Below are 23,995 nucleotides of genomic sequence, written 5' to 3'. Positions count from 1 at the left end.
ATCCTCCTTTTCCCAGATGAAATCTCACTTATGAAATGGCCTTTTTGCCAGGAAGGCTTTGCCTCCTGGAAGTTTTCCTAGTTCAACTTGATGCTGACTGGCTGCCCCTGTTCTTAGCATAATATTTCCTGAGATTATCATTCTACAGGAGAACGAACAATGTTTCTCAATGGAAAAACAGTACAGCAGATTTTCTGGTCTTATTCAGACCTGTACCAAGGTAAGGTGATTACAGACTATCCCCTGCCTCATCTTTCCCATCTACGAAATGGGCTATTATCACCCCCAGTCAATGCAGTGAGATGATGAATGCAATTTAATAATTTTAAAAAGGGTTGCCCCACTCTGAGCTAGGTCTGATGGCCACACAAACCCTGTGATTTCCCCATCACAGTACTTACCCCACTATGATGTCTTCCTTGCCTTAATGATGGTTTCTCCCACCCTTGGCAGTGAGACCTCCATAGCTCTAGAACCTCAGAATAAGCTCATCTTTAATATTTATAGGCAGTGTGCTATGGTCAAAAGCATCAGAAAGTATCAGTTTTGAAAATCAAAGTGACCTGAGCTCAAATCCTAGACCTGCCACTTGGATGCTATGACTCTGAGTCAGTCCTTTGAATTCAGTTTTCTCATCTGTAAAATGGGCTACTACGTGCCCAGAAGGAGGCTATGAGAGAGAAGCTGCAGGTAATGGGTTCCCGGACTATAGTATTAATATATATTATTATTGTTATTAATTAATACATCAGTTCTAAGAAAATAATTCAAAAGAAAGCTAAATCTAAAGGTTATTATAGCATTTTCAGTAAAAGAGTAAAAAAAATTTAAACTTAACTGTCCAAAAAAATAAAAGAATGTTTAATTATAATACTGGCTCCTTCTATCCAGGAGTTCTACTTCTAGGAATAGTCTACAAAAATATTCTCACAAAAAATGGCCACGGATATGTACATAAGAACATCTATTGCAAGATTAGGTGCAATAGAAAAATTGGGAGACAATACTCTAAAATTCCATGCATCTATGTCTAAAAATAAGTATTCCACAACATGGAAGAATATTCATAATATTTGTTGAGTGATAAAAAAACACAAATAAACAAATAAAAAACAAATTGTGGGATACTATGTACAGTGTAAATTCATCTTTAAAAAGAAAAAAAATAAATCAGAGAACCCTATATATCATGTAAATATATCATAGGGAAAAGTTAGGGCAGTCACATACTAAACTGCAGAATGTCAGTAATTTTTAGCCTTATATATGTTTTTATTCTTTTAATTGTACAAAATGTATGGATAATTTTAATATTCTGAAATATGTAATTAAAAATGAAAAAATAAAGATTTTGAAAAGGGGTAGATGGACAAGTGAAAGCCAAAATATTTTGCAAGTAGGCAAGCTCAAAGAAGATAGACAAGTGAAAGCCAAAAGATTTTGCAAGTAGGCAAGCTCAAAGAAGATAAAGCACTATTGCCACCTGTGAGAGCCAAAAAGCTTCCAACAAAGAGAACGGCTCGTAGTGGAGACGGGTCCCCAACAAATGGCAGCCCCTTAGAGAGGAGCCACAGGCCAAGGCCTGACCTTGGCTTCCTAGGTCCAATGATGAACCAGTGACGGGAACTTTGGGAACAAGCTGGGAACTGTGCTAAGTATGTTTGAGCATCACTTCATTTAATCGCCATGGCAACCCTTATAGAGTGTGGGCTATGGTTATCTCCATTTTATCGATGAGGCCATTGAGGCTTGGTTATGGCTAATAAGTGATGGAACCAAGAATAAAACCCAGATCATTCTAAATTTTGAGCCCAAACTCTTAAGAGCTGTAACATATTCATAATTTCTTCTTTCAGTTCACCTAGCATTGGTCAGACACATGAGTTTTATACCTCCATGGTAAGGGATAAATATATAAACCAAATGCCAGTGCCACTGTAACACTTAACAATAGTCACGCCCACCACGCCGAACACCTCCCTTCCCTATAGTAAGTTTCTGGGGAAGCTGATACACAGACTCAGTGACTAAGGGTTGGATAGTTTGGGACATATTTCACCCCAGCTAAGGAAAAACACGGCGAGAAGGAGCAGGAGGCAGGAGAGCAGAGTGGCCAAGACCTGGGCACGGGCAGACAGGCCTGCCTTCAAATCCTGCATCCCCAAGAGCGGCTAGAGGACTGGCTTAGAAAACTCCCTGGCAACTGCTTTTCCCATCAATAAGATGTGGGTGATACCAGTCCTATGTCATAGGATTATTTTAGAGATTAAATTTAAAAATCTGCTAAAGCACGTTAGTATCTATAGGGCCTGACATACAGTGAGTGTTCAGCAAATGCAATGATGTGATATAATGTATGACATAATATAGTTTTACCATCTGCTGCTGCTCCCTCTACAGTGCTCCTTTGAGTCACCACGTCACCGTGTCTTTCAGTTACAGGCCCTTCACCTCTCTCATGGAAGAACGGGATGAACCCTTCTTTCTGCCCAGCGCTCTTTGTGATCCGTGCTACAGACCACACCTTCCACTCATTATTGACCTGGTTCTAGCTTTCCATGGAAACCTGCCCCTCTCCTGAATAAAGCTCGGTCACCTTGACTGGATTTAGGTATTCGCCAGGTCCCCATCAGCAACACCTCCACAAACGGTCAACTGAGGGCTCCTTTCTGCCAGAGCAGGCTTTCTTTCCATTGATTTTAGCTGGGTTCACTTTCCGAGTGTGGCCTCTGCTACCATTGCTAGCCTGGGGGACAGAACAGATGGACTGGAACAGAGATCCAAAATTTACCAATTCGAAGGTTGTCTTCTGTTTGTTTGTTTTTATTCCTTCCACTTTTCAAGGAAGCCACCGACAGGAAATCAGCTGGCTGCTCTTTCTTCCCTGCATGAATCTGACTCTCTCGGGTGGCTGGGGCAGTGCTGTCACCACCTGGAGCACTGGGCTGGGCATTTATAGACAGAAAGATGCTTCCAAGCCCTTATCTGATTTTTTTCACCGCACAATCCTCAGGTCTACATCATCCTGGTCTTTGTTCTCCTCTGCAGATTTCAACCCATACGGCTAGATAGACAGAAATAGCTCACGATTCCAGCCCTGTATGAGGGTGTGTGCAAATGCCTGAAAAGAAGCTCTACGTTCTACACAAAGGCAGCGTACTGTTCTGGAAAGAGTCACCATTACCCAGCAACCTGGAAGTGGCACTAAGGAGCGACCTGCATTTATTTGCTAAGCAAAGAACTCATTCGCTGAATGTTGAGAAAACTCTTAGCCTCCCAGTGCCCAAAGATGTCACCAAAGAAAAGAAGTGACAGGTTCTTCGTGTTTGCAGGGAGGGGTGCAGCCTGGTCCGTGGATCATGAATCCACAGAATGCAAAGCTAGAAAGGCTTTTTGGAGCACCCGGACCAGTAGTTCACGGTGCTAGGGAGAGGCCGGCCACACTGAAACCACCAGGGTGCACGTGAAAAAGACCATTTCCTGGGCTCCTCCCTCAGAAGATTCTGAATCAGTAGGACTGGATGGGTCTCTGGAACCTGGATTTTTAACATGCTCCTTGGGTTGTTCTAATGTCCGACCAGGTTTGGTTTGGAAAACACTGAGCAAATCTAAACCCCTCATGTTGCAAAGCGGACTGCAGCCCGCAGAAGGGATGGGTATAACTTAGACAAAGTGACCCAGAGAATAAGTAGCAGTTTTATGACCAAAACGTTACCCATAGCCAAAGCATTAGCATAAATATTCCTCCACATCACCACGAAACAATGTTTATGTGAGGGACAAAGAGAGAAAAGATGACTCAGAAAGCCAGCCACCCAGAGTCCATGCTCACCACATCAGGGCTCACACACACACAAGACAGAGGAGAGAAATCAATTTTGTCAGTTTGTAAGGGCAGAAATTACTCCTGCCAATTTCTTTAAATGTCTTCCCGAATGAACTACAGACTGTTTCTATTTGCTCTTCAAACACCTCTAGCTCATGTTTGGTACAAATGGGGGAAAGCCTCTGTTATTGTTGTTGTTGCCATGGCACCACCACAATAAGCTGTTTTGAAGTGTTAGATATTCTGAAATGACAGGCTGCGTTTCAGGAAATGAGAATGCTGATGGGGTCAGGAAAAATTGCCAACCTCCTATGTATCTCAGGTTGTCATGAATCAGTAGTGTCACTATACAAGAATTTATTCCTGAGACCAGACAGCACATGTTTTTACAGTCTACCCCAAGCCCAGGTCTTGAGTGGATGTGGGGACAGCTTTCTCTTCTGGCCATGAACCTAGCAAAGAGGTCTCAGCCAGCCAAGAAGCCACTCCTAATTGCCTGCTGTGCGCCAGGTACTGAGTTAGGCCTACTTGTGCTTAACCTGTGATGGAAGGCTGATGTACTCAGATCTGAGTCACAGAGGAAGTGTTAGTCTGATGGAAAATAACCAAGAATGGATGTCCTTCCCTTTGTTTTCTTTTTGCTTAGATGCATCTCTTCCACCACTGAAATAGAAGACATTAACTTCAAGCCTGCTATTCCTGGGACACGTTAGACAAATAGCACTTAAACTACAATACTTGCATTCCAAGCACAACCTTGAGGTGGTCATGTTTTTGTTCCTGGCCTTGTCCTATAATAGTGTGATGTGGACAGGTGTCTGCCTCTCTGCAATGTTAACTCATCAAGGACAGAGGTTGTGGTTTATGAATCTCTACATCTGCTGCTATGACTGGCACACTTCTAAATGCTCATTGATATCTGTTAGGTGTTCAAATATCACATTTAAAAAATAAAGTGTGTGTGTGTGCGCCACATATGTATTTTGGGTGATATAGGCCTGGCTTAGTGAGATGATAGTAATAATAGAAAAGGAGAGAAATCTGAAAGCAGTTTTAGAGACCTCTACAAAGTAGCAAATTTTAGTTGACATCATGAGAGCCCTAGGAGTTTACATTTTTAAATAGGAGATTTCAGGTACCCACCCTTGAAGTTTCTGATTCATCTGGGCTGGGGAAAGATTGAGAACTTTTTTTTTTTAATACAGGTCCCCAGGGCATTATGAGATAGATTAAAGACTCTAGTAGTATATTAAAATGAAAGGGTGAAAGATGCCTAAACATTAGCAGCTCAACCTTTAAGTAATTTGTAGCATTTTTTAGGAGTTACAAACTATAATACTAAACAATTAGGCAGGAAAATAAATACACTATAAAAGAGTACACAAAAAGATGAAAAACAATCTGATCGAGTGCCAAACCCTGAGACTCAAATAATAAATGCCCCTGTGATTCTCAGATGCCATCAGGGAAGACTCCATGGAGAGGTGATATTTGAAATAGCAATGGGCCTTTAAGGGGAAGGAGAACTTTTCTTAGCTGAGATGGAGGGCGCATTTCAGGACAGTAAGTTCCTGAACTCTACCATGTTTTACAATCCTGAAGGTTTATGTACAATGTTATAACCTGGATAGGACCAGAGCAAGATGACAATCTTCTATTCCTGCCACCACCTGGGAAGTTAGGGACTCTGCTATATAGCTATGGATGTAGGCTCCTACACCTGGTTTTCTCAACATTCACCATTCCCAGTCTTCTCCCAGGCTGCCCTATTCTACATCAACTAAAGTTTTATATAGTATTGGTATATATATATATATATATATATATATATATATATATATATATATGTATATATATATATATATATATACAGACATAGTTGGATATGGAGATGATATCAAAATAGAATATATATAGATCATAAGCATCAAATACAAAGTGAAGCAGCCTCTGTGTACTCTCCTTATTTTTCTGACTCATTCAGGGATAAACAAGGAAGTTCTTTTAAAGTTAAGAGCTAATGTCATTGTACAGCTTTTATAATTTTAAAGTATGCCTAGTTTTTATCATAAAAGTATGATTTTAAAGTATGCTTAGTTTTAAGTTTGCATATAATTTTAAAGTATGCCTAGTTTTTATCATAAAAAGGTGAAATAATCATATGGTCTTTTTTTTTTTTTTTTTTTTTTTTGCTTCTGTTTATATGGTGAATCACATTGATTTATGTGTGTATGTTGAACCATGCTTGCATCCCTGGAATGAAACCCACTTGTTCATGGTGAATTATCTTTTCAATGTGATGTTGAATTCAATTTGCTAGTGTTTTTTTTTGTTTTTTGTTTTTTCATGGAGGACTTTTACATTTATGTTCACAAAGGATATTGGTCTGTAGTTTTCTTTTTTGTTGCATTCTTTCCTGGCTTTGGTATCAAGGTGATACTGGCTTCATAGAATACGTTAGGGAGGATTCCCTCTTTCTCAATGTTATGGAATAATTTCTGAGGATAAATACAAGTTCTTCTTTGTAGATCTTGTATAAATTAGTTGTGAATCCATTTGGTCAAGGGCTTTTTTTCTGTTGAGAAATTTTTTATTAATGCTTCAATCTCACTGCTTGTTGTTGGTCTTTTCAGAATTTCTATTTCTTTCTGATTCAGGATTGAGAGGTTGTGTGTGTCCTGGAATTTATCAATTTCCTCTAGGTTTTCTAATGTGTGTACACAGAGGTTTTCATAGTATTAACTATTGATATTTTGTATTTTGATGGTATCAGTTGTAATGTCTCCTTCTTCATTCTTGATAGAGCTTAATTAAGTCCTTTCTCTCCTATTTCTGGTTAAACTGGCTAGTGTTCTATTGACTTTTTTATCTTTTAAAAGAACCAACATTTTGTTTCATTGATCTTTAGTATTGTGATTTTGGTTCCATTTCCTTTAGTTCTGATCTGAGCTTTGTTATTTCCTTTCTTCTTCTGTCTTTGGGTTTAGTTTATTTTTCTTTTCCTAATTCTTTGAGATGTGACCTTAGTTTGTTAATCTGGGATCTTTCTGTCTTTTTATGTAAGCATTTAAGACTATGAACTTTCCCCTTAGCACTTCTTTTGCTTTATCCCATAGACTTTGAAAGTTTGTGTCCCCTTTGTCATTCAGTTCAAAGAATCTTGATTTCCATCTTAATTTCATCATTGACCCAAGAATCATTCAGAAATAGTTTGTATAATATCCATGGCTTTTGTGTAAATTTGAGAGTTTCTCTTAGAATTGATTTCTGATTTTATTCCACTGTGGTCTGATAAGATACATGGTATGATTTCAATTTTTCTGAATTTTCTGAAACTTGTTTTGTGGCCTAAGTTATGATCAACCATGGAAAATGACCCATATACTGATGAGAAGAATGTATACTCTGTAGTTTGGGGATAGAATGTCTTATAAATGTTTGTAGGTCCCTTTTTTCCAGAGTTCCACAAACCCAAGGCCAACATCATACTGCATGAGGAAAAGTTGAAAGCATTTTCCCTAAAAATTGGAATAAGAGAAGGGTGCCTACTGCCACCTCTTCCATTCAACATAATACTAGATGTCCTAGGCAGAGTAATCAGACAAAAGAAAGAATTAAATGGCATCTAAATTGGTGAATAGGAGGTCAAACTATCCCTGATTGCCAATGATATGACCTTGTATCTTGAAAACCCTAAAGACTCTGCCAAAAGACCCCTAGAATTGATAAATAAATTTAGCAAAGTCACAGGGTACAAAATCAATGTACACAAATCAGTAGCATTTCTATATACTAATAACAGCCAACCTGAGAGGCAAATTAAGCACTCAATACTATTTACAATAGCTATAAAGAAAATTAAATACCTAGGAATATACTTATCCAAGGAAGGGAAAGATCTCTATAGGGAGAATTCCAAAACACTGATGAAAGAAATAGCTGACACAAACAAGTGAAAAAACATCCCATGCTCATGAATTGGTAGAATAAACATTATTAAAATGTCCATACTACTCAAAGTAAGTTAAAGATTTAATAAGATTCCCATCAAAATACCAATGTCATATTTCACAGATCTAGAAAAAATAATCCTAAACTTCATTTGGAACCATAAAAGAACCCAAAAGCAATCTAAAGCAAAAAGAACAAATCTGGAGGCATCCCATTACCTGACTTCAAATTATATTACAAGGTTCCGCATGGTACTGGTATAAAGACATGGTCCAATGCAACAGAATAGAAAACCCAGAAACAAAACCATATAGGTATGGCCAATTGATCCTTGACAAGGTAGACAAAAACATACATGGCGGAAAGGGTGCCCTATTCGATAAATGGCACTGGGAAAACTAGATAGCCACATGCAGAAGAATGAACCAGGACCCCTGTGTCTCACCACATACAAAAATTAAGAGAAGATGAAGACTTAAATCTAAGGCATGAAACCATAAAAATTCTAGGAGAAAACATAAGAAAAACTCTTCTAGACATTGGCCTAGGAAAAGAATTTATGACTAATCCCCAAAGGCAAATACAGCAACAACAAAAATAAATAAGTAGGACTTAATTAAATTTAAAAGCTTATGCATAGTAAAAGAAATTATCAATCAAGTGAATACACTACCTATAGAATGGGAGCTAATATTTGCAAACTATACATTCGACAAAGGACTAATATCCAGAATCTACAACAAACTCAAATAAATCAGCAAGAGAAAAGCAAACAACCCCAACAAAAAGTGGACAAATGACAGGAACAGAAGTTTTTCAAAAGAAAGTAGACAAATGGCCAACAAACATATAAAGAAATGCTCAACTTCACTAATCATCAGGGAAATGAAAATTAAAACCACAATGAGATATCACCTTACCCCTATCAGAATGACCATATTCAAAGGTCAAAATGCAGTAGATGCTGGCATGGATACTGAGAGAAAGGAATGTTTATACACTGTTGGTGAGATTGCAAATTAGTATAACCTCTGTGGAAAACAGTATGAAGATTCTTCAGATAAATAAATATAGACCTACCATTTTATCCAGCAATCCCACTACTGGGTATCTACCCAAAGGAAAAGAAGTCATTTTATCAAAAAGATGTATGCCCTCAAATGTTTATCACAGCACAATTCACAATTGCAAAGATATGGAATCAACCTAAATGCTTATTAATTCATGAGTGTATAAAGAAAATATGGTAATATATGCCCTGGAATACTATTTAGCCATAAAAAGAAATGAAATAATATCATTTGCAGCAACTTGGATGGAACTGGGGACCATTGTCCTAAGTGAAGTATCTTAGGAATGGAAAAACAAACACCACATATTCTCACTAATAAGTGGGAGCTAATCCACAGACACACACAGGCACAAAGAGATGTAAAGGACATTAGAAACCAAGAAGGGGAAAGGAGGATAAAAATTTACCCATCACTTTCAGCAAGGTGGTGGACAAGAAAAATCTCCAGCCAGAGTGTCTCTGCAAGAAAGATAGATTTTAGATGAAAGTGAAAAAAACAAACAGGCAGACAAACATAGATTGGATAAGGGTCAGAAGGAAGGATTCCTGAAACTACAGGAGACTCCATGGGAAGAAGTTGCAGAGAAGAACTGGAAGGAGGAAGGTATTGGCAGGGTCTAAACCCCAAGAGGCTTGCAGACCAGGGACAAGGGTGGGTGGAGTAGTAAATTTTCCCTCCCTTGCATCTCAAACTGCTGGTGAGCTCCTAAGCTACTGGAGAGACATGCCAGCACCAGCCCAGAGATGGCCGCTGCCAATGAGTGGTGAACCTCTTGTGGACAAGGCATGAGGCTCCCAGCTCCCTTTGAGGCACCTTCTGCCCTACAGACTCAAGCTAATAGGCAGGTGCCATATTGCTTCATTCTCCCCTCCTCCTCCCCTGCTAATGACTATCTAGAGAGACAATTTAGCCACCACCTGGAGGCATCCATAGGGAATGGGACTTTTCCTTTTGAGCCTCTGCAGTGGGCTGAGGGGTACTCAGACTGTAAACTCCCCACTGGCCTGCCCTCCCAGGTACTGCTTGCCTGGTGACTCCCACAGAACAGGGAAAATCCAGAGGTGGAGAGACATTTATACAGCTTGGGCACCCCATGAGTTACTTGAAACCAGCATTCTTCTCCCTGGCAGAGTCAGGGATTGATCTCTGGGGCCTGGGTAACAGGCCTGCAAGCCAGATCCTGTACACCTAGGTCTCTAATTGCACTACCTGGGAACACAGAAGAGATATTTGTGAACTAGTCTACTGAGCTGCATGTGTCTTCAGGGGCAGATCAGAGTGGGCCCTAGCTGCAGCATGTTCTAGGTGCAACCCTCCTCCCATGGGAGGGCTGTGCTCCCAGCTCAGGCTGAGATCCTGGGTAGGGAAACTTCCAGCTCATATCACAGTCAGGGGAGATCCGTTGGCTTGAGATCTTGTCTGCCAGCAGAGGCCCAAAAGAAACCATGGAATAGGGGAGGGTGGAAAGGAGCAAGGCCTGTTCCAGACTGCAGGTCTCCGACAGCCCCACCTCCATACCCAGACTTTTTGGTTGAGTGGGGCCATTTCAGCGCCCCCCCCCGGTAGCTTTTTCCAGAAGCAGAAAATGGACATTTGACCCCTGCTAAAAGCATCTATGAAGTTTGAGGGCAGGCTCGCCCAACCCAGCCACACCCAGCCTCACTCCCCCATCTGCCATGCTGAGGTGGAGAATAAGGACACACCTGGAAGTCCCAGGGCCCCTCCCACCACCTGAGGCACTATAGTGCCTCACCAGAGGAATCAGAGCTGGTTACAGAACCCAAAACCAACACTGCAGCTTGCTCTTCCCAGAAAGCACCACCTACTGACAGGAAGGTCAATTTGCATACACTTTTATTGCACTTACTGACCTATCATACAAGGTGTGGTCAAATCTCACCCACAAACACTTCCTACTGGCTCAGAGACTAAACTGGGTGTGCCATTATCTAAACAAAAACCTAAAGGTAAGAAGCAACAGTTGATCCAGATGAGAAGGAATCAGCAAAAGAACTCTGGAAGTATGAAGAATCAAACAGAAAGCACACCCTCAAAGGGGAACATCAGCTCTCCAGCAATGGATATCAATCAAATTCAGGACACTTAAATGACAGAAGAAGAATTTTCAACATTGTAAGAAAACTCAATGATATGCAAGAGAAAATGGATACCCAACACAAAGAAACCACCAAAAAAATTCAGGACTTGAAAGAAAAATTCACTAAAGAAATTGAAATATTAAAGAAAAAATCAAACAGAACTTCTGGAAATGAAGAATTTATTCAAGAAATTACAAACATAGTGGAAAGTCTCAAGAATATGGCAGATCAAACAGAAGAAAGAATCTCAGGGATTGAAGATAGCACCTTTCAATTAAATAAGTCAGTTGCAGAGATCGAGGAGAGAAACAAGAGAAAAGAGCAAAGCCTACAAGAAATGAAGGATTATGTAAAGAGGCCTAACATGATAATTATAGGCATCCCTAAGGGTGAAGAAGAAAATACACAAGGGTTGAATAAACTATTTGAGGATATAATGGAGGAAAATTTCCCTGGCCATGCTAAAAATCTACATATCAAGGTACAAGAAGCTCAAAGGACTCCTGGGAGATTCATTACAAACAGGAAGACTCTACAACATGTAATCATCAGACTGGCCAAAATAAACATGAAAGAAGCCCTCCTACCACCTGAGAGAAGTAGGTAACCTACAAAGGAAAACCCATCTGGTTAACTGCAGACTTGTCAACTGAGACATTACAAGCCAGAAGAGACTAGGACACTGTTCTCACTCTTCTCAAACAGAATGATGCCCAGCCTATAATATTGTACCCTGAAAAACTAAGTTTCTTATAGGAAGGAGAAATAAAGACCTTCCCAGACAAGCAAAGACTGAGGGAATTCATCAAGACAAGACCTGCCCTCCAGGAGTACTCATAATAGTGTTACACACAGATCAACACAATAAACACTCACCAGTGTAAAATCATCCAATACCTGAAGGTCAAAGGCCAGATACCACATTGGCTCAAGAGAGAAAACAAAACAACAAAGTTTAATGCAACAGGATGAACAGAAATCTGCCCCACTTATCAATTCTATCAATAAATATGAATGGCTTGAACTGCCCACTAAGGAGACATAGGCTGTCCAAATGGATAAGTTTGCACAAGTCAAGTATCTTCTGCCTTCAGGAAATACATATAACTCACAAGGATTCATTCAGACTCAAGGTGAAGGGATGGAAAACAATATTACACGCAAATGGAAGCCATAAGAAAGCTAGTGTAGCAGGTCTGATTTCAGATAACTTAGCCTTCAAATCAACAAAAGCAATTAAAGACAAAGGTGGTCACTATACAATGGTGGAGTGTACAATTCAACAAGAAGATATAACAATTATAAATATTTATATACCTAACTCAGGTGCACCCAGATTCATAAAGCAAACCCTACTGGATCTAAATACAATGATAAACAGCAACATCATAATAGCCAGGGACTTCAACACCCCTCTGACAGAACAGGATGGATCCTCCAAACAGAAAATAAACAAAGAAACAATGGACTCAAACAGAACTCTAGAACAAATGGGACTGATGGACATTTACAGAATATTCTACCCTAAAACCACTGAATATACATTTTTCTCATCAGCTCATGGGACATTCTCTAAGATTGACCATATGCTAGGCCACAAAGCATTTCTCAAAAAATTTAAAAACAAAATAGAAATTATACCATGCATCTTCTCAGACCACAATGGTATAAAATTAGAAATCAACTCCAACAGAAACTCTCATCTCTACACAAAGTCATGGAAACTAAACAACCTTATACTGATTGATTACTGCATTAAAAAGAACATTAAGATGGAAATCAAAAGATTCTTTGAATTAAATGACAAAGGAGACACAAGTTATCAAAACCTGGGGACACAGCTAAAGCAGTCCTGAGAGGAAAATTTATGTCCATAAATGCCTACATCCAAAAGACAGAAAGATCACAAATCAACAATGTAATGAATCATCTCAAAGAACTGGAAATGGATGATCAAGCCAATCCCAAACCCAAAAGAAGAAAATAAATAACAAAGATCAGAGCAGAACTAAATGAAATCAATTAAAACTATTCAGAAGATTAATAAAACAAAAAGTTGGTTCTTTGAAAAAGTAAGCAAAATTGACATGCCTCTTTGCTAGATTAATGAGAAGCAGAAAAGAAAGGACTCTAGTAATCTCAATCAGGAATGAAAAAGGAGAAATTATAACTGATACCATGAAAATACAAAATATCATCTATGAATACTATGAAAACCTCTACTTACATAAACTTGGAAATGTGGAGGAAATGGACAAATTCTTAGAAACACACAACCTCCCTAGGCTTGATCAGGAAGAAATAGAAATCTCAAACAGACCAATATCAAGTACTGAAATTGAAGCAACATAAAAAACCTTCCTAAAAACAAAAGTTAGAGATCAGATGATTTCACATCTGAATTTTACCTGATCTATAAAGAAGAACTGGTGCCTATCCTGCAAAACTTATTCCACAACATCGAGAAGGAAGGAATCCTCCCCAACTCCTTTAATGAAGCCAACATTAACCTGATACCAAAACCAGGATAGGATGCAACAAAATAAGAAAACTATAGACCAAGGTCCCTTATGAATATAGATGCAAACAATTCTCAACAAAATCCTAGCAAATCGAATTCAGATGCTTATCAAAAAAATAATCCATCACAACCAAGTGGGCTTCATCCCAGAGAAGCATGAATGGTTCAACATACACAAATCTATAAATGTAATTCACCATATAAATAGAAGCAAAAACAAAGACCATATGATCCTCTCAATAGGCACAGAAAAAGCATTTGACAAAATTCATCAAATGAATTTTGATGCTTAACAAAAGAATCAGTAACAAAATAGGCATAGACTGGATTATCTAAAAATGATAAAAGCCATATATGATAGCAAAAGCAATCTTAAGCAAAAGGAACAAATTGGAAGGCATCAATTTACCAGTCTTCAAGCTATATTACACGGCTATAACAACTAAAACAGCATGGGACTGGCATGCGACAGCACAAGAACAGAGACATAAACCAGTGGAACTGATATAAAACCATCCTCGTATAGCCATCTAATCTTTGACAAAGCAGACAAAAACATACACTGGGGAAAAGAATCCTTATTCAATAAATGGCACTGGGAAAACTGGATAGCCACATGTAGAAGACTGAAAGACCATTTGCAACTTTCACCTCTCACAAAAATCAACTCACGATGAATAACTGACTTAAACCTAAGGCATGAAACTATAAGAATTCTAGAAGAAAATGTTGGGAAAACTTTTACAGACATTGGCCTAGCCAATGAATTTATAAAGAAGACTGCAGGCCCCGGCCGCAGCGGCGGCGGCGGCGACCCAGCCCGGCAGTCCGCACTGCGAGCTGCGTGGCGGGGAGGGCGCGACGGGCGGGCCGGGCGGAGGGGTCCGCGCTGCCTTCGGGGCTCCAGTCTGCGCGCCAGGGCGCGGGCAGCACGGCGGGCCCCTCGGGCGGGCCGGCTCTGGGCACCGGGAGTCGGGACCGCCGGCAGGGGCGCCGGGACCATGGCGCTGCGTGCCCGAGCGCTGTACGACTTCAGGTCGGAGAACCCCGGCGAGATCTCGCTGCGGGAGCATGAGGTGCTCAGCCTGTGCAGCGAGCAGGACATCGAGGGCTGGCTCGAGGGCTGGCTCGAGGGCGTCAACAGCCGAGGCCACCGCGGCCTCTTCCCAGCCTCGTACGTGCAGGTGATCCGCGCCCCCGAGCCCGGCCCAGCCAGGTACGGCGGCCCAGGCGCCCCGGCCCAACTCGCCAACGTGCCGCCCAGCGGCTTCGAGCCGCTGCCCGCCCCGCCGCCCGCCTCCTTCAAGCCGCCGCCCAACGCCTTCCAGCCGCCGGGCGCAGGCTTCCCTCGGCGGGGGCGCCCTGCAGCCGTCGCCGCAGCAGCTCTACGGCGGCTACCAGGCCAGCCAGGGCAGCGACGATGACTGGGACGACGAGTGGGACGACAGCTCCACGGTGGTGGATGAGCCGGGCACGCTGGGCAGCCGCGCGTACCCGGACTTCGAGGGCTCTTAGTCGGCGGGCGGCGGCTCCGCCCGCCGCTACCGCCTGTCCACGCGCTCCGACCTGTCCTGGGCTCCCGCGGCGCCCCCGCAGCACCACCCGTTGGGGGCCAAGAGCTCCGCCACCGTGAGCCGCAACCTCAACCGCTTCTCCACCTTCGCTGAGTCCGGCGGCGAGGCCTTCGTGCTCAGAGAGGCTTCGGGCTTCGTGAAGGACGGGGACGAGCTGTGCGTGGTGCTGGGGCCCTACGGCCCCGAGTGGCAGGAGAATCCCTACCCCTTCCAGTGCACCATCCACGACCCCACCAAGCAGACCAAGTTCAAGGGCATGAAGAGCTACATCTCCTACAAGCTGGTGCCCACGCACACGCAGGTGCCCGTGCACCGGCGCTACAAGCACTTCGACTGGCTGCACGCGCGCCTGGCCGAGAAGTTCCCGGTCATCTCGGTGCCCCACCTGCCCGAGAAGCAGGCCACCGGCCGCTTCGAGGAGGACTTCATCTCCAAGCGCAGGAAGGGCTTGATCTGGTGGATGAACCACATGGCCAGCCACCCGGTGCTGGCGCAGTGCGACGTCTTCCAGCACTTGCTGACGTGCCCCAGCAGCACGGACGAGAAGGCCTGGAAACAGGGCAAGAGGAAGGCGGAGAAGGACGAGATGGTGGGCGCCAACTTCTTCCTGACGCTGAGCACGCCCCCTGCTGCCGCGCTCGACCTGCAGGAGGTGGAGAGCAAGATCGACGGCTTCAAGTGCTTCACCAAGAAGACGGACGACAGCGCGCTGCAGCTCAACCACACGGCCAACGAGTTCGCGCGCAAGCAGGTGACGGGCTTCAAGAAGGAGTACCAGAAGGTGGGCCAGTCCTTCCGCGGCCTCAGCCAGGCCTTGGAGCTGGACCAGCAGGCCTTCTCGGTGGGCCTGAACCAGGCCATCGCCTTCACCGGAGATGCCTACGATGCCATCGGCGAGCTCTTCGCGGAGCAGCCCAGGCAGGACCTGGACCCCGTCATGGACCTGTTAGCGCTGTATCAGGGGCAACTGCCCAACTTCCCGGACATCATCCACGTTCAGAAAGGAGCTCTTACCAAAGTTAAGGAGAGTAGGCGACACGTGGAAGAAGGGAAGATAGAAGTCCAGAAGGCTGATGGCATTCAGGATCGCTGTAACACTATTTCTTTTGCTACTTTGGCTGAAATTCACCACTTCCATCAAATTCGAGTAAGAGACTTTAAATCACAGATGCAACATTTCTTACAACAACAAATAATATTTTTCCAAAAAGTGACCCAGAAGTTGGAAGAAGCTCTTCACAAATACGATAGTGTTTAATGACTGGACATTGGATTGTGGACTTTTTTCAAGTTCAAGGATAATTTCTACAGCAGAATAAAAACGGCTATCAAAGAGCTATTGCCAACTATCGGTGGTGGTACAAGGATGGTTTTGTGTTCATCTGAAACGCAGCTGAACATATAATTATGTAGGAAATAAACAGTTAATATGGTTATGTAATAGAAACAGTACCACACATTGTAACTAAATTATACTATGTATGCCTACACTACCATTGTAACTTTTGGAATAATGATTATACTATTTGCCTTATTGCTTTTTGAAGTATGGGTATTATAGTGCATACTTTGTAGACCTCAAAACCCACAAAGGGTCTCAAAGAAGCTGGCTGGATAAAAGCCTGCTGTGGATGCCTTTTTACTCTCACAGATTGGGATTACCTAAATTCAACCTGTTCTCTGTTTACAACTCCAGCTAGAGCAGCTATGCGACTTTGTGCCTTTAGACTCTTGGTTTTTCATTTCTCCCCTCTCCTTCCCCCCTTTTTAAGTAAGACACAACTTTTCTGATTGAAAGAGGGAAAGGCCAGTGCATATAATGACAAACTGATGATAACCTCATGTATGCAGTGGGGCTGGAGTGGGCGTATCAGCTGTCATTGATCTGCACAGCAAGTATTATCTCCTGATAAGATACTGGTGAACACAGGAGTGAGACTCAGTGCTCTTCTTGGATACAAAGTCTATTAGGGAAGAAATGGTGCCACTATATTCCCTTAGATGCTACAGCGGCATAGCTTCTTCACACGAGTGTCCCGAAAACTTGGCGTGAAGATTTCATCAAACATGTCTTACAACACGGAGGAGGAGTCTAATCAATCAGGGGATGAAAGTATAGAATCAGTGACACACTTGGTTTTAGTTCTTAGGAGGGTTTTGTTTTTGTTTTTAGCTTGAAGATTTTCTTTTAATAGTCAGTTTGGTTTTTTTTTTAATGGATCTACACTGTTAACTGATTGAGACTCCACTGTGATTCACTCGTTTACTTAAAAACTTTTCAGGGATGCCTGTAAATTTCAGTGTTTTATGTGATGAAAAGTGGTGTTGGTTGATCTAAGGAGGGACCAGAAATAATTTCTACTATCCAAATACTGAAGGAAAAGAATAATTGATTTATACTGTGTTTTAAAAAAAAAAGTGTTGATAAGCCCCCAGAACATTTAACCTTAAAAATTATTTTAAATATATTCTTTTATTACTATAAGGGAAATACAAATGGCTGATAAATACCAAAAAGATTCAAAAGCAGCTTAATTTAAAAAGCACAAAGAGATTTTGGCTTTAAATGCCCAAATCTCAATGTTTTTATAATTGCTGAGCTAAATAATGTGATTATTGAGTTTACAGATTTAAAAACTATCACTGAAAGGTTAAAGTATCTACTGTTTTTATGAAGTCAGACTTATGCTGCCTCAGAAATCCCTGGGTACTAAAGTGGTAACACAGAAGTAAAGAGGTCAGTTTGAAACATTGGTGAGTCACAATGATTAAAAAAAGGGTCAGTTTGCAGATAGTCATAAAAAGAAAAGGTTATTGAAATTATAACTCAACAGCACATTTACTCTCTAAAAAATAATCTCATGGGTTGAATTTTTAAGATCAGATTATCATAATTTTGATATTTGTCAAAATTTTATACCTTAGGTTACTTAGAGCCAGATTTAACATAATGTGGCTTTGTCTTTACTACAGGTATGTGGAACCGTAACCAAATATATTGCTCTTTAAAAAGTAACTTTCTCTTGTTGATTGCAAAATACAATTGTATAAACAAAACCCATATATATAAATGTTAATTTTATTACAGAAGTTCGGAAATTATAAATATAGCATTTAAGTTTGAGTCTACATTGGACAGATAAGCACTATGCTTTTCAAATAATTTGAAATTCACTTTTATTTGCCTCTTTACGTTGATGGTGGTTTGATTTTTCTTTTTTTTTTTAAGTAAAATCACTAAAATTGTGCAATGGTAGCATGGAAATTATCTGAGGTCTCTTGTATGATTGTACTTTAGCCAGGGTGGACATAAATTATAAAAACTAAAGATGAAAATGCAAGGAAGTATAAGTTCATGCTGCCTACTTCTAAGAGAACTTTCAGTCTTCATAACTATGTAACATTACAATGCCACTGCTTCATAAGGAGTTTAAATTCTATGGGGGAGGACACCAGAATTATTATGTTCATTTTCATCTAAGATCTTTATTCTCTAACGTTCTTGGTCCTATTGAAACATTTCAGTATACAGAAATACTGCAATGTTAATACCCAAGAGAAAAGCCATTATCATGTGTATGCTGGTCATCATGATCAGTGTGGTACAATTTTTTAAAATAAACTATCATGCCTTTAAAAAATAAATAAATAAATAAATAAAGAAGACTCCAAAGGCAATCACAGTAACAACAAAAATAAATAAATGGGACCTGTTCAAGTTAAAAAGCTTCTGCACAGTCAAGGAAACTATCATGAGAGCAAACAGACAACCTACAGAATGGGAGAAAATATTCCTATACTACACATCCAAGAAGGGGCTAATAACTAGAATCTATATAGAATTCAGGAAAATCAGCAACAAAAAATCAAATAACCCTATCAAAAAGTGGGCAAAGGACATGAACAGAAACTCTTCTAAAGAAGGTAGACTAACGGCCAAGAAACATATGAAAAAAATGCTCAACATCTCTAATCATCTGGGAAATGCAAATCAAAACCACAATGAGATATCACTTATCCCCAGTGAGAATGGCCTTTATCAAAAATTCCCATGAAAATACCATAAATGTTGGCATGGATGTTCAGAGATAGGAACACTCATATACTGCTGGTAGGACTGCAAACTAGTACAACCTCTATGGAAAGTAATATGGAGATACCTTAAAGAGCTACAAGTAGATCTACAATTTGATCCAGCAATCTCATTACTGGGCATCTACCCAAAGGAAAAGAAGACATTCTATAAAAAGACATCTGCACTCGAATGTTTATATCAGCACAATTCACAATTTCAAAGATGTAGAAACAACCCCAGTGCCCATCAATACATGAGTGGACTAATAAAATGTGGTATATGTATACCATAGAATACTACTCAGCCACAAAAAACAATGGTGATCTAGCATTTCTTGTATTATCCTGGTTAGAGCTGGAGCCCATTCTACTAAGTGAAGTATCACAAGAATGGAAAAACAACCACATGTACTCATCATCAAATTAGTATTAACCAATCAACACTCATGTGCACATATAGTAATAACATTCATCAGGTATTGGGCAGGTTAGGGGGAGGGGATGGGTATATTCGCACCTAATGGGTGCAGTGTGCACTATCTGGGGGATGGACATGCTTGAATCTCTGACTTGGGACAGGCAAGGGCAATACATGCAATCTAAGCATTTGTAGCCTCGTAATGTGCTTAAATAAATTTAAAAAAACCAAACTTACCTATCGGTAACAATGAACACTATTCTGGTGACAGGCACTCTAAAAGCCCTGATTTCAGCATAATACAATGTATCCATGTAACAAAAACATTTGTACCTCCTTAATATTTTGAAATAAAAAAAAAAATAAAGTCAACAGCAGATAAAGGGTAGCAAGGGCCTGAGAAGAATAGGAAAAGACCAATATGTCTTTATAAATGAAGCACCTGATATTAAGGGGTTAAACAATCATTTGTAGTTAGAAAAATCGAAGGGAGCAAGGTTAGAATCCGCCGTGTCAGTAAAAGCTTACAAAGGAACATAAGGATAGAGGGGGAAAAAACGACAGGAGGGATTAGAAAAATAATAGGGGCTTTATATATATATATATATATATACCTGCCCCAGCCTAAAAGAAAAGAATAGGCAGATGTAAGCCCACTAACAAGTGGACGGCATGTTAAATAAACGATTAATACAAAATGATCCACATGCTGAGCTTCACTCACAGAGAAAAAGAAAGGCAAGAAGCCTGGGACAATTAGGAGCTACTGCAATATGATCAGAAAGCCATGGGGGAGCAGCTGCCAGAAAGGGGGAGGGCTCGGGCAGCTGAGATGCAGGCAAATTAGCAGGACCCGATTTCCAGAGAGCCCAGGGAATCAGTAATGAACCTGGACCTGCCACGGCTGACTCTCGTCAGAGGGAACAGCACAGTGGGGTCCCAGGGGGCTTCCAAGAGCAAAAGCGCAGCTCTAAATTTCTGAAGAGGTCCAGGAAATTAGTGGCCAGTGCCAAGAAATAATAGCATCAAAAACTATATCTATATGAGTCCACTCTATATGAGTCCACACAGTCCACGGCAATGTGTGTAAATGCACGCTATCTGTAAGTTATGCTACTTAAAGCAAGGCTGATCTGTTTACATAGATGCATAAACAATTAGATAGATAGGATAGAGTATATTGGCCATAAAATTGGCACACTTGTATAACTGAACAGCAGCGATGACAAATTAGAACCAGTCCTTTAAGAACTCACAGGCCTAAGGCCTATTAGAGTTACTGAAAATAGTTACCTCTAATTTATCACTTTCCACATACCAAGCAATAGTGCTAGGTACTCTACATAGAATCTTATTTATCCTCAGAACCCTTATGATGTAGGTTTAGGCTCATTTTAGGGCTCAACGTGATTAAACAAATTGTCTAAACTCATATTGCTAATAGATGGCAGAGGGAAGGACAATCCAGATTTGTCTGCCACTGAGCAAGCCTCCGTCCTACCACCAGCCCACAGTGGAACCCAGAATGGGTCCCTTCACTTCCTATGCCTTAGTTATTTTCATGTGTGACATGCAGTGGGCTAGGTTGTCACTAGGAATCCTCTAATAGTACATGGGTAGGATCTAAGGTAGAAAGAACAAAGGCTTAGAACTTGAGCAGAGCTGAGTTCAGATTCCTCTAGTGCCATCATGCTGGATAACTTATCCTGACCTCGGTTTCCTCATTTGAAAATACAGAAAATCACACCTAACTGAGGACAATTGTCAAACTCAGAGAATGCAATGAGAGATCTCAGTGGGTGCCTAGTAGCTTTAATATTCTATGGTTTCATTCTAGTTGTAAACTAACCTTACTATAATTACATGAAAACCAAAAGATAAAATAGTAATTCATGAAAGAAAATCTTTTTTAAAATTAATGTGGTGTGTTAAAGTTATTGAAAAATTATTAGTTTCTAAATGGGTTATATACTGTGATATGCTAGAGTAATAAATTACTTTAAAAGTGGCGTTCAGACTTTGATTTTCTATAATTTAGAGAGAAAAGTTATGAAGGTTATATTCCTCTAAGTCACTCAAAATTGAGTTCTGAATCTCATAGCAGATTCCAGAGCCTCTGAGGATAATGAGGAGATTAGCTTCTAAAGGGAACCTGTTTTCAATGACGTAAAATATCATGTTACCCCAATCATTTCTAATAAAGGGGATGTGTTCGTATAATGGAAATACTTTGGGAAATTTATGCCATTTTATTCTAAAACAATGAACTTTTATTTTTTAGATTCAGTGAGCATTTATCTTTGTAACTTCTTCCCCATACCAATTTAAAATCCTTTATTAGTCATCATTTACTTCAAGAGAGCAGACTAAATCACAAATTGAATTTAAGTAGTTTCTTGATATCCTTTATTGTACTTGATTTGGGCAAAATTAGTCCTCCCCTTAGTTACTGTGAAATCCTCACAGGCAAACAAACAGGAAATGCCAGCCGGCTGAATGGGAATAAAAGTGAACTTCATTCCCCCACCAAAAATGTAGACACGAAGGAAGTTTAATAGTAACTGAGACTGACATTTTCTGATTCCTAATGATAAAATAGGAATGAGAGAATAATGACTTCCATTAATACATACTGAGCACTTACTATCTAGACCTTTTGCTGAGATTTAGAATTCATAGTGCTCAGATGCTCAAAACAGCCCTATAAGATGAGTGGCACCTGTTGCCTCATTTTACAGCAGAGAAAACTGAAGCCTAAACAGAGGAATAACGTCCCAAGGCTTCACAGTCAGTTGGTAGCAGAGGGGTGTTTTAACCCGGGAGGTCCTGCTCTGGAGCCCGAGCTTTCAGCCACCTTCCCGTGTCTGTGCCACTTTCTGAGTGGTCTGAGCTAGCTCCTCTCCTGGCTTGGCCACAGATGCCAAGATTTTAAAATACAAGTAATAACTGAACTCAGGGTTAAGACCATTTTACGGGCGCAGTGGCTCACGCCTGTAATCCTAGCACTCTGGGAGGCCGAGTCGGGCGGATTGCTCCAGGTCAGGATGTTCGAAACCAGCCTGAGCAAGAGTGAGATCCCGTCTCTTCTATAAGTAGAAAGAAATTAATTGGCCAACTAATATATATAGAAAAAAATTAGCTGGGCATGGTGGCGCATGCCTGTCGTCCCAGTTACTCAGGAGGCTGAGGCAGCAGGATTGCTTGAGCCCAGGAGTTCGAGGTTGCTGTGAGCTAGACTGATGCCATGGCACTCACTCTAGCCTGGGCAACAAAGCGAGACTGTGTCTCAAAAAAATAAAAAATAAAAAAATAAAAGACCATTTTATAAGGTAGTATTTTTATTAACAGTAATAATGCATATATTTGCGTAGCCTATTGCTACTCACAAAACATTAGATATACATCTATTCCCTTGGCCCTTTTTTGACATAAGCAGGCACAAACACCATTGATTTCAGTGGGGGGAATCAGCTCTGTGAAATGGGGGGACTTGTCACCCAGCTCACCAGTGGCCCGAAGAGGATTTAAATCTAGGGCTTCTGACTCTAAGTCCAGGTGCCCCTTCCACTCTAGAAATCTTCCCTGAGAAAAATCAAACCCTGGAAGTTGCCAGCAAGTCTGCAGTCACCAGGAACCAGCACCTCACAGCACTTCTTGGACAGCAAGACTGGTTCTCATTGATCATTTATTTTCCTGCCTAGGACTATGTAAAGCATTTCATTTTATTAATCCTGTTTAAGCCTCTGCCTTAACCCTCTGTCTTAACCCTGAGTTCAGTTATCACTTGTATTTTAAAAGTGAGGGATTTGAAGCTCAGATAGATTAAGCAACTCATCCCGGGACACGTAGCTCCTAATTGACCTGACATCCAGCTGACCTAAGCTTGGCCTGGCATTTGATTGCAAAACCAGTGTTCTTCAACTCTAAGCAATAAGCCTGATGAGGTCAGACCTGGTGGTGTCCTTCCAGGACCTGCAGAACTGCTGGCCACAGTCAGTTTCCAACATAGCCCTGGCATGCTGTATTAGGTATCTACCCACGTGTGATAATATTATAACAAACTTAGCAACTAAAACAACACTCGTTTATTATCTCACAGTTGCCGTGGGTCAGGAATCCAGATACAGACTGGCTAGGTCCTTGCAAAGTTGCAATTAAAGTGTCTGCCAGGGCTGTGGTCTCAGCTCGAAGCTTGATTAGGGAAAGATTCATGGCCAAGTACACTTGGGTGTTGGCAGGATTCAGGTCCCTATGGGATATCAGAATGGCCTCACTTTCTTTCCAGCTGTTGGTCTGAGATCACTCTCAGTTCCTAGATGGTTTCTAGCTGGAAGCCATCCTCAGGTCTTTGATACATGGGCCTCCACCACATGGCTTCTTGCTTCCTCAAACACATCTAGGGTCTCCTAGCATGACAACTGACAATCTTAGGTAACATAACCTTGAAAATAGTATCCCA

The 23,995-nt window shown here is 41.1% G+C and overlaps 1 pseudogene; it reads left to right on the top strand.

Moving 5' to 3' along the window:
- Positions 1-14,471: 14,471 nt before the first annotated feature.
- On the top strand, positions 14,472-17,385 carry LOC105860487 (sorting nexin-18 pseudogene; annotated as a pseudogene).
- Positions 17,386-23,995: the final 6,610 nt, after the last annotated feature.

Source organism: Microcebus murinus, chromosome 2 (genome assembly GCF_040939455.1).
Source record: "Microcebus murinus isolate Inina chromosome 2, M.murinus_Inina_mat1.0, whole genome shotgun sequence".
Lineage (NCBI taxonomy): Eukaryota > Metazoa > Chordata > Mammalia > Primates > Cheirogaleidae > Microcebus > Microcebus murinus.
The sequence above is the reverse complement of the archived record's forward strand: the minus strand, read 5'-3'. Positions and strand labels throughout refer to the sequence as shown.